We start from the raw sequence: 11,063 nt of genomic DNA, 5'->3' as shown, positions 1-11,063 counted from the left end.
CAGGGCAGCAGCCAGTGTCAGAAGAGGGCACAGGGAAGGCTTCATTTCTCACAAGAACCATCTGCATTTATTTCACCAATTTGAATTCCCTTTGAGTTCTAACGTTCCTCTCCTAAAATGCATGTAGTACATGAGTCATCTACACCTCAGTGTGAATTCTGATAATTAGACCATTCTAATATTCTCCTGTCTCTGAACTTAGATTTGAGCAAGGAGAAGTTCTGAGTAAAGAAATGAAAAGATGGAATAAGAAACTTTGAGAGACATTCACAACAGCATTATTCATAAGAGCCAAAAAGTGGAAACGGCCAAGTGTCCATCAACTGATGAATAGATAAATACAATATGGCATATCCAGACTGTGGAATATTACTTGGCCATAAAAAGATCTGAAGTTCTGATATATGCTACAACTTGGATGAACCTTAACAACATTACACTGAAGGGGGACCTGGGTGGCTCAGCAGGTTAAGTGTCTGACTTTGGCTCAGGCCATGATCTCAGGGTCTTGGGAGTGAGCCCCCTTGAGCCCCTTCAGGTTCTGTCCTCAGCAGGAAACCTGCTTCTCCCTTTCCCTTGGCCCCTCTCCCCACTCATATGCTCTCTCTCTCTCTCAAATAAATAAGTAAAATCTTTTTAAAAAAACACATATTACATGTAATAAGTCAGAAGCAAAAAGCTGCATATTGTATGGTTCTGTTTCTATGAAATGTTCAGAATAGACAAATCTAGAGACAGAAAATAGATTAGTGGTTGCCTAGTGCTATGAGTACAGGGAGATTGGGAGTGATGGCTAAGGGGCGTGGTTTCTTTTTTGGAATAACAAAAATGTTCTAAAATTGATTGTCATGATGAATACACAACTCTAAATCTACTAAAAGGCCACTTTCATGGGTGCGTTGTATGGTATGCAAATTATGTCTCAATATAGTCTTTTTTTTTTTAAAGAAAGAATCTTCACGTGAGTTTGGGTGAGCTTTGGACAGCTGCAGGACAGCATCAAAATAGACTACAGGAAAGAAGAATTTGAAAAACATTGAAAGAAGTTTTATCTTCCCTGAAATTCGAGCTGAGCCCAGCTGCTAAGTCACCCACCATGGGTGGCTCTTAAATCCACTCATCACTGTCTTGGGGCTGGTTGCCCGAGGTTGCCCATGCCTTCCCAGCAGAAATATGCATGGAATAAACTAACTTAGGAGAGTTTTCCGAGCACAATGTTTAGAGTTCAGTTTCTAAATTTAAGCAGAAAAGGATTCAAATCCTCAGTCTGCAGCAGGCTGTTTGTGTGTGACTTGGTGCAAAGTCTCCTTACCACTCTTGGTCTTGATTCCTAATGGAAATGACAACTGTACCTATCTTCTAGTGCTATTGTAAGCCTTAAACCAGGTAAGAAAGTCACAGCACTTATCAAAGTAGCTGGCACGTAAGAACTGCTTAATAATCATAAAACTTTAAGAATGTAAAGAGAGGTGGTGAGAGTTTCCAACATATGTAAGGTGTGCACTCCAGCACCCCACATTTATGTCAGGCAAATTAGAAAGCAGACATGTGTTCAAGAGAAGTATGTTTTCCCCCCTTCCTTCTCTCCTACCCCGTACTTCCTTGTTGACAAATATTCCTGTCTTTGGGGTAAAATCTGCTCTTCCATAAAGAAGAAATAGTCACATTGCAAGGACAGTGACATTTCCACCCAAATACTCAAGCCCAGTGCAAAAGAACTGCTGTATCATCACCTTTTGTGAAAAAATCGGGCATCAAATGGCCTTCATCAGCCTGTAAGTAAAATTCTCCAAAAATACATTTTATACATTTGACATTAAGAGTTAAATGAGAATTAGGGCACCCAAGTGGCTTAGTCCGTTAAGCATCTGACTCAATTTTGGTTCAGGTCATGATCTTGGGGTCATGGGATCAAGCCCCACGCTGGCTTTTGCTTTAGCCTAAAGCCTACTTAAGACTCTCTCCCTCTGCCTCCTTCCCCCTGCCCCCTGCTCTCTCTCACTGTGTTTCTATTAAAAAAAAAAAATTAAATAAGAATTTGCTACCAGATGATTAAAATACTTTCTGAATTCATAGATCTCATGTTCTAGTGGACCTACAGATCCCCAAATACATTTGAAATCACAATGTATTTAGTGGTATAATAAAAGTAGTGTGGGCTTTGGTGCCACATGAGAGGAAAATTAGTTTTATCAGTCCAGGAAGGCTTCAGAGAGAAGGTATCTGGGCTCCTCTCCCTAGTGTCTCCTGAAGCATCCAGGAGGGGTCATGAGGACAATACTTGACTAACACCCACCCACAAGATAAGGCATCACTGACTGGTACATCAGTACCTATCTATCAAGTGGAACCTATCACTCTTGAAACATTTGCCCCAGAATCCAATTATCCATGTAGCTGATCAAAATGTGCAAAGAAGGAAGATCAAGCAAGTTGGCTTAACAATGAGGACATTGGGTGGGATACATTTTCTGAGGGTGCTGGTGGCTGCACCAGAGTTTGGAATTAGCCAGATTACTTCTCTTTTCACATAGCCAAGTTCTGAAAAGACCAAGATAACTTGTTTGGTAATTTCTTTGGGAAGCCATCAAAAAGATGTAATTTTGTAACAATGTTGGCATGGGTTTAAATATATTGAATTCCTAAAAGCAAAGTCACTTTTCATTGGTGAAAAAAAAAATCTAGTATGTCTCAATTAACTATGCTTGCTCAAAGCTAAAGTCTGGCTATTAAAGTCATGAGGCTCTATTTTTTTTTTTTTTTAACAAGTATTACCCATTACCTGGAGGCAGTTTTCTCTAGTTGTGAGATATTTACTGTAAAAGAAAGGAACTCTCCCCTATGCTCAATTTGCAAGTCTATTTAATGTTTATACGGCAACCACAAAAAGGTTTGGCTAGTTTAGAAAGAGCAAAGAAAAGCCAAATAGGTATTTAGCTAAATTTCATAGGTCCAGAACTGTGAAAAGAGGAATCCACTTCAAAAAGGGTGACTCAGTGGTTGAGCGGCTGTCTTCAGCTCAGGGTGTGATCCCAGAATCCTGGAATTGAGTCCCACATCGGGCTCCCTGCAAGGAGCCTGCTTCTCCCTCTGCCTGTGTCTCTGCCTCTCTCTCTCTCTCTGTGTCTCTCATGAATAAATGCATAAAATCTTTCTTTAAAAAAAAAAAAGAGTCATGAGCTTGGAATAATTCAAATATTATCTCCTCAGAGAGGCCCTCCTTGACTGCTTAGTCTAAATTCACTCACCACCTATCACCACCACCACCACCCCAGCCAGTAACTCTACTGAAAACCCTGCTTTCTTTTCTCCATTCCACTTAATGCTAACTAGAACTGGATCCATGCATTTGCTTTTCTCATGTCTATGCTCCACTACTGAAATCTAAGGCCCAAGAGAGTAGAACAGTGCACATGCTGCTCAGAACCCTATCACTAGTCCCATGTATGGTGCCTGATTCATGGTAGATACACCCCCATATACTGGTGGGATGCATGAATTCTACTATGCCACAACAATTGTTTCTTTCAGGTGGATGGCATTGGAAAGGGTTCATATTATGAGCAGAGTTTCAGATCTCAAGAGACTTTCAGTTGTCATTTGATTCCCAGCAACATGTGTGAAACCAAGATTTTGTTTGTCACTCCAAGTGATTCATCCTTTCCAACTAACCACATAGGCACCACCGCAACACCAATTGGCACACAGGTGACAGGTGGAATGTAATTCCCACAATGGGCCTACTGATTTCAAGCAAGCTCTTCAGGAAAGGATCACTTCTCACATGAGTTGACCATTCAGGAAAGCATGAATGCTTAACGCTTAAGCTCACATTTCATTTATTAGACTATGGGAAGTGTTTTCACTACTAAATATACCATTTAAGATTGACCTAAACACTTTGAGGGATGGTAGATGAGTAAACACACTGAAATTCATTTAGTTATATTTTACCAAGAATAACAATTCTGAGGTTAAAAGGAAGAGAGGGACAGAGAGGACTTCAGTGCAGCTAGGTGGCTCAGTTAGTTAAGCGTTTGTCTTCAGCTCAGGTCATGATCCTGGGGTCCTGGGATCAAACACCACATCAGGCTCCTTGCTCAGCAGAGAGGCTGCTTCTCCGTCTCTCTCTGCTGTTCCCCCTGCTTGTGCCTCTCTCTGTCTCTCTGTGTCAAATAAATAGTCTTTAAAACAACAGCAAGATGGACTTCACTCAGAGAGTGAGATATAGGTAATAACCAAGAGCTCTGTGCACAATTGAATAAGAGAAAGAAAATAAAACTGGCCGTGATATGGGATTAATTATGCATGCTGCTAGAATGTTGGCTACAAACTCCAAATGTGTTGTCACTCCTTGGTTTGGCAGAAAGAATCAAGAGCTATGGGCAAAGAAAGGTCCAAAACCAGCATGATATCATTGTGGGAAACAAGGTTCTCAGCTAGTATTTTAATACCTTATCAAAGTGACTTTAGAAAAATCCATGGTTTGGTTTGGTTTGGTTTGGTTCTTCCAAAAAAAAAATTCTGTAGAATGTTGAATTTACATTTTGATATTGGAAGAGCCATTGTGTGCTGAGAGCTCTTCCCCAGGCCTCATCAGTCCTAGACAGCAGGGATATAGTAGCAGTTGTAAGAATCTTTGACTCTTGAGCCCCCAGTCTGTGAGGACACTCCATTCCTAAAAGTCCAATCTTTGCCCATTCTCATTGACCTCAGGGGGCTCCACACACTCCAAGTCCTTCATTGAAACTTTCTGCTCTTCCTTTGGTGGCCTCTTCTATAGAGAAGCTCCTCTCCTCCCTGTTCTTTAGAGTTTCTTATTAAGCCCCTAATGGCACTATACTCTGTGGGTTTTTACAGCTCTTATTCAGGATCTGAGATCAAGCTTCTTCCAGTTCAAGCCCAAGACAGTTGGGCTGTACACTTAAAAGTTCTCCTCTTTGACAATACTTAATCAGTCTCCTAAACTAAGGTACAAGTTTTTTCAACAGTCTCCTATGCTAAGATGAGTGTCCTGGTTAGTCAGGGTGTTTCTAGCACTTTCTGGAGCCCGAGAGCCAAAGAATTGGTTTCTCAGTTGTCTCCCTATTTCCCCTAAGGGCCTACTTGCAAATGCCCTGAAATCACAGCATTCTCAAAAATTAGTAGATGGACTTCCTCCTACCTTGCACTCTACCTTTATCCTCTTATCAAGGTAAAACTCTAAAGTGGTGTGAATTTGGTGCCTTTGAAGCAAATGGAAGTGAGAAATTTAAAAGCTCAGCTTAGCAGCCAAAAGCTCTTCGTTTATTGCAGAACCTTACCTGAAACAGAGATACACCACACGCAAGGAAGGAAGGAAGGAAGGAAGGAAGGAAGGAAGGAAGGAAAGAAGGAACTGAAATCAGTGGTTTGGACTACAGTAAATAAAGGGGGGAAAAAACTGACCGTGAATCAGCTAACATTTAGGACTTCTCTGTAGGAGTTGAATATTTCTCCTGGAGAGGTCAGTGGGCTGCCATGTAATATCTATTCAATCAGCTAGAACATTTTGCTCTTTAGTATAATGAAGCTTGTAAATAAAGCTAAGCTCTGAGTTGGTTCCCAAGGGGAAGATCATACAGTTTGCTTTGGTGGAATGTCAAGACGTAAGGGGAAAAAGTGATCATCAATAAACAAATGCACAGGACTGAATCACTGCATTCTTTTTTTTGGACAAGCCCTTCTTATTTTGAGCCCTATGTTAAAAAGTCACTGTTTCTCCTCTTTATAAATAACTTGGTATTTGGGGGCTATCAATTATAATAGCCTATAAGAGCCTCTCTGTACATTTCCCCCATTGTGTACCCATTGCATACCATTTGTTTGCATTCCATTTGTCAGCATGAGTATTTGTACTTGGTAGATTTGTGGGAAAGGGGAGAAGATACAGCAGTCACACAAAACTCAACAAAAATTTAAAGTGTTTACACTGCTGTGTTGGAAGTGAGTAGACTGCCTTCAATAACTCCAGGAAACCTAATACTTACTCCATTAAGCCTTCATGAAATCCATTTTCTTGCTTCCTCACACACACAGATTTGGTAAATTCAAAGAAAGGAAAATGGATCTGCCCCACACCCTAAAAGGATGTGATTTTTATTTCACTTATACCAATTTCTAAAAGATATGTAAATAAAGGAGGAGGATAAGAATAGAGCTTGATAAAGATCAAATGTCAAATGGGCCAACCATAGTAAGTTAATAAAGCCTTGAACAAAATTAACCAGAGATAGTCATCTAGCTTGACCTTTCTTTTCCAACTGAATTAGGGTTCTTCCCCTATTCAGGACTGCCTTTAGAGGGCTGATTACTATTGTGGTACCATAATAGCTTAGTATTTCATTATTAAGAATCCCAAGGTCCGTGAGCAACAGAGTAGACTGCCCTTTGGAATTTCAGCTAACAAAACAAAACAAACAAACGAAAACTCAGAAACAAACTCATAAATACAGAGAACAAACTGGTGGTTGCCAGAGGTGTTGGTGAAACACATGAAGAGGATTAGTAGTTACAAACTTCCACTTATAAAATAAATAAGTCACAAAGATGAAAAGTAGAGCAAAAGGAATATAATCAGTAATATTGCAATATCATATGGTGTAGATGGTAACTACGCTTACCACAGTGAGCACCGAGTAATGTATAAAAGTGTTGAATCATTACGTTGTACATCTGAAATAATATAACATTATATGTCAACTATACTTCAATAAGAAACATTTGAAACTTAAAAAAGAAGGAAATATTCATTTAAGTAGTTTTTAAATTTCCCTCCTGAAAATATTTTTACATTTAAAATTAGATATATACAAAAGAATAATTTTGTTGCTGAAAAAAAGTTTTTTAAGAGGGGTAATAGGCTCAATGTGGTGTAGAGTGGCAGCTATCTCTGTGACTATTTGCACAATATTCAACCTTTAGATTTCAGAGGATGTAGGGACTCAAGAACCTCCAGCTCTAAGGGAATTCCTACAGATCTGTTTGTGGCAACTGTAATTCTTGGAACTTAGTGTTCTCTGAAATTCCCACCCCACCCACACTACTGCATGACTGCATAAGGCAATTCTTTCAGTCTTTGCCCTAGGCACACATTAAGCAATCTAACTCCTACAGTTAGAATCTCATCAAAAGAAGAGGAGAGGGGAGAGGAGAGAGGGGAGACAGGAGAATATAATGATGAAGTAACAAAGATTTTTTCATACTATGCTAAAACTGAGAAAAAAATTCCAAGTGAAAATGATTGGGTTTTTTGGGTTTGGTTTTGTTTAGGTTCCTTTTTAGAGATCTATCTAAGGCATGCAATAATCACTGGCCCTTACAAAGCAGCCATCTCTCCAAAGAGAGACCCATTAAATATTTTAGAAGTAAACTCTGAGTTGGCATCCTTCAAAACACTTATTTCCAAAAATCTTCAGGCTTACAATTGTCTGGAATCCAATCTGTCACTGAACAAAAACCTCAGAGCCTTCATTCGTAATAGCGAAGTGGACTGTAGGCAGACACGCTGACAGCTGGCTAATTTCTGGCCTTGCCATGTAAATCCACTTTAACATAACTGGCTTGCACCCTAACTTTCAGACTGATGGCTCTGCCTAGAAACCAACCTAATTGGATAAGCTTCTAGCATATTTCCATAATGACAAAGAGTCATAGGAAGCCTTCTAAGATTTCTAGAGTCAGTCTAATGGAAAGACTGCTGGACAGAGAATGTTACCATTTAATGAATTGGATCCCTGCCCAAATCAGTCCATCCATGCCTCAGTTTCCCATATTGGAAATGAACACATCTGATAGCATCTTGGTTCACAGAGAGGAATGAGATCCTGGTCTTTCTCCTAAACAAGTAAATCACAGTATTAGGTTATATGTGTAGAAAGATGCATTCATAAATATGAAAGCACTGAGAGAATTAATAATGTGCCTGCAAGATTTAATAGACTTTCTAAGACCTTGGCTTGTACAAGAAGATAGTTAAGTGATAATAATAATAATAATAATAATAATAATTGGTTGCTATTTATTATATAACTGTTATGCTCCATGACCAACTTTACCTAGATATTCACTTAACCTTGATCAAAACAATCTTATGGAAACTATTATTACTACCAGCTTACACCCAAAAAAACAGACTCTCTGAGATATTAAGTGATTTTTCCACGTTCACTCACCTAGTAAGTGGAAAGGCTAGAAAATTAGACCATGTCTCTCTGATTCCAAAACCACTTACTTGCATTTGTTAACTTTCTCATAGCAGAGAATCAAGATTTTGATGTATGTGAATTAGTTAAGGATCATTAATAAATATACAGAGACACATTTATTTCTAATATGTGTATACCTGTGAATATATTTGCATAGTCTTTGAACACCACATACGTTATATAATAAACTGGGGATTTATAAGCCTGTATTTAGATAATTTGTTAAGTATGCCACCCCATCATTTGGTAAGGAATCTGTACCTGAGATTATTCAGTTTGTCTATGATTGTCTAGAAAATCAGGAGTTGTGACTGTACTAGTTCTCCTTTGTTTCTCCACGTCTTATCCTACCTCGTCCTACCCCACATCCTAACCTACCCTACCCTTTGGTTTAATTAACTCCTAACTGTTCAAATATAAAACACTCAGCTCAGCTGTCACCTCTGCTAGTACGACTTGGCTGAACTCTGGCCTTCCCTCTGCCCTGAATCTGACTTTGGTGACCTAGCGCTTTTCATACAGTGTTTACTTGTCTTCTGTTTACCTCTTGTCTTTTCCACTAAAAAGAGTTCATTGTCTTATTCATCTATCTCTAGCACATAGCACAATACTGGTTACATAGTCCATAGATATTTAACTAATTTGCGAAATATGAATAGATGAACAAATGATCAGAATCCAGAAGACCCGAGCTTCCAATTAGTAATGACACTGCTCTACAATTCCATATCCAATTTCCAAAACTGCATTCCTGGGATGGCCAAACTGTTCTTTGAAACCTCTTAGGAAATACAGGTGTTTGAAATCTGACAATTACAACCAGAAATATCTATGTCTAAATTTGGAAGTCTAGTTGAACTATGAGTCAATGACTTCTTTTTGGGGAGGAGCTCCTCAATGATCATTTCAACTTCCCTCTTTGCATTTATGATCCCAATACAGATGAAAGGGTGTTCATCTTGCTCTACCAACAAAAACTGACATTCAAACTGACGGAGGAAGCAAAAAGAAAATATAGACGGAGGAAGCAAAAAGAAAATATAAATGTTTCATTACACTGAAGGAACCCCACTCAGTATTTCTTTGTGCAAATCTAGGGCAAAAGTGTTCAAGTACTCAAATGCTAAAACTTAAAATCAGGTACTCTTTAAATTAAAACCATAAACTTGAAGAGAAAAAGAAAAAAGTTTTTCAAAGCAAAAAAGTGAAGAAAGCTCAAACTTTTCAAGTCCAAAAAGCAGCAGAGTCCCCACAGATGCACACTGGACCAGTCAGACATCCAGTCTTGTATGAGCTATCACACATTATGGACACCTTTCAAGATAGTTTTGACTTCGGGAACATTTCTTGACCCAAATATTTTAAACATCACACTGAATCCACTGGCTAAGAGTGAAAGCATCAAGTGAAGGTATCAGCATGGGACAGCATTTTTTTAAATGCCCCAACCTGAAAACAATGCTGAGGGAAGGGCTGCTTCCTTACTCCGCGAACAAAGGAAGGAAAGTGAATGAGGCCAGCGGTCCTCACCAAAGGCTCTGACTCAAAACAACATTTAAAGTTCAATCTAAATGATCCTGTTCATTCCCTCTGTGGTACACACTGCACAAAGGCATTGGTACCACAAGGTTTAGACATGTGAGTGGTAAATTGGCAGAGAACTCATTGTGCTGGGGCGTCTACCATCCTTTATCTTGGTGGGATGATAATTACAGACTGTACAGTCTCTTGTTTTTCTCTGGTTGAAAGCGATGCTAATACCTGGCATGATACCAATTATTTTCAGGTCCATTTGTAAATTAAGGCAGAGAAAACTAAAAGATCCCAAATATACTAAATATTAACCTCATGTTATGGGCACATGAGAGGGAGAATAAATCACAAAACCATTTCCTTGTGTTTGATGGAGGCTGGGGGGGATTATTTTGCTACATATGTTTGGTTTGCTAATAGGTTTTTTTTTTTTAATCCATGGCTATTTTTGATAGGCTACTAGGTAACTTGAAGCCATGTTCAGAAAACAGCTGCCCCCTTCATCCTCAAAAGTCCAACAATTGGACAAGTTAAATATTCTTTCCACTAAATCAGTTGTTTGAACTTTAGGAGACTCAACCTGAAAGAGCTGTACAATGTTCAAAGAGAAAGCAACATACTTAATTGCACACTCTTCTACCATCTGTTGGTAGAATTTTTTTTTTTGTACTGATGTACCTCTGCAATACTTCACTTACAGAAAAGTCATACTGTAATCTTTAGACAAATTCCCAAGGAAAAATGGCTACAGACTATGTCCAGTCTTAAAAAAATCAATTCCACAAATCATCAAAATGATCAAATTTGCATGTCATGCGTGATGTACTATTCTAGGTATGTAAAGACATATGTGGTTAAACCTCATGCTATGGGGTCTTTCACAACTAAGGAAAAATAGAGGTAGGATGATACAGTTGACTGAGACGAACCTTTGGGACTAGCCAGTCTTTGAATTAAATCCTGGTTTCACTGCTTATTGGATACCCAACCCTTGATAGGTTACCTAATCTTTTTGAGTGCTGGTTTCCAAATCCATTAGGGAGGCCTATAAAGCACCTGACACAAATGAACAATCAAACAGAAGGTCATAATAATCATCACTCGACAATTATTTGTTGAGTGTTCACTAGGTACCATGACTGTTCTAAGCACTTCGAACACAGGCAGAACTTTCACTATCTAGAAATTTACACTCTAGTGAAACAGTAAACAAACACACAAAAAGAGTGCAATTTATAGTATTGCAGAAGATGGTAAGACCCATGGCAACAAATAGAACAAGGTGAGGGAAACTGGTAAAATCAG

The sequence above is a fragment of the Vulpes vulpes genome, chromosome 3 (assembly GCF_048418805.1).
Source record: "Vulpes vulpes isolate BD-2025 chromosome 3, VulVul3, whole genome shotgun sequence".
NCBI lineage: Eukaryota > Metazoa > Chordata > Mammalia > Carnivora > Canidae > Vulpes > Vulpes vulpes.
This window is presented reverse-complemented; position numbering follows the sequence as displayed.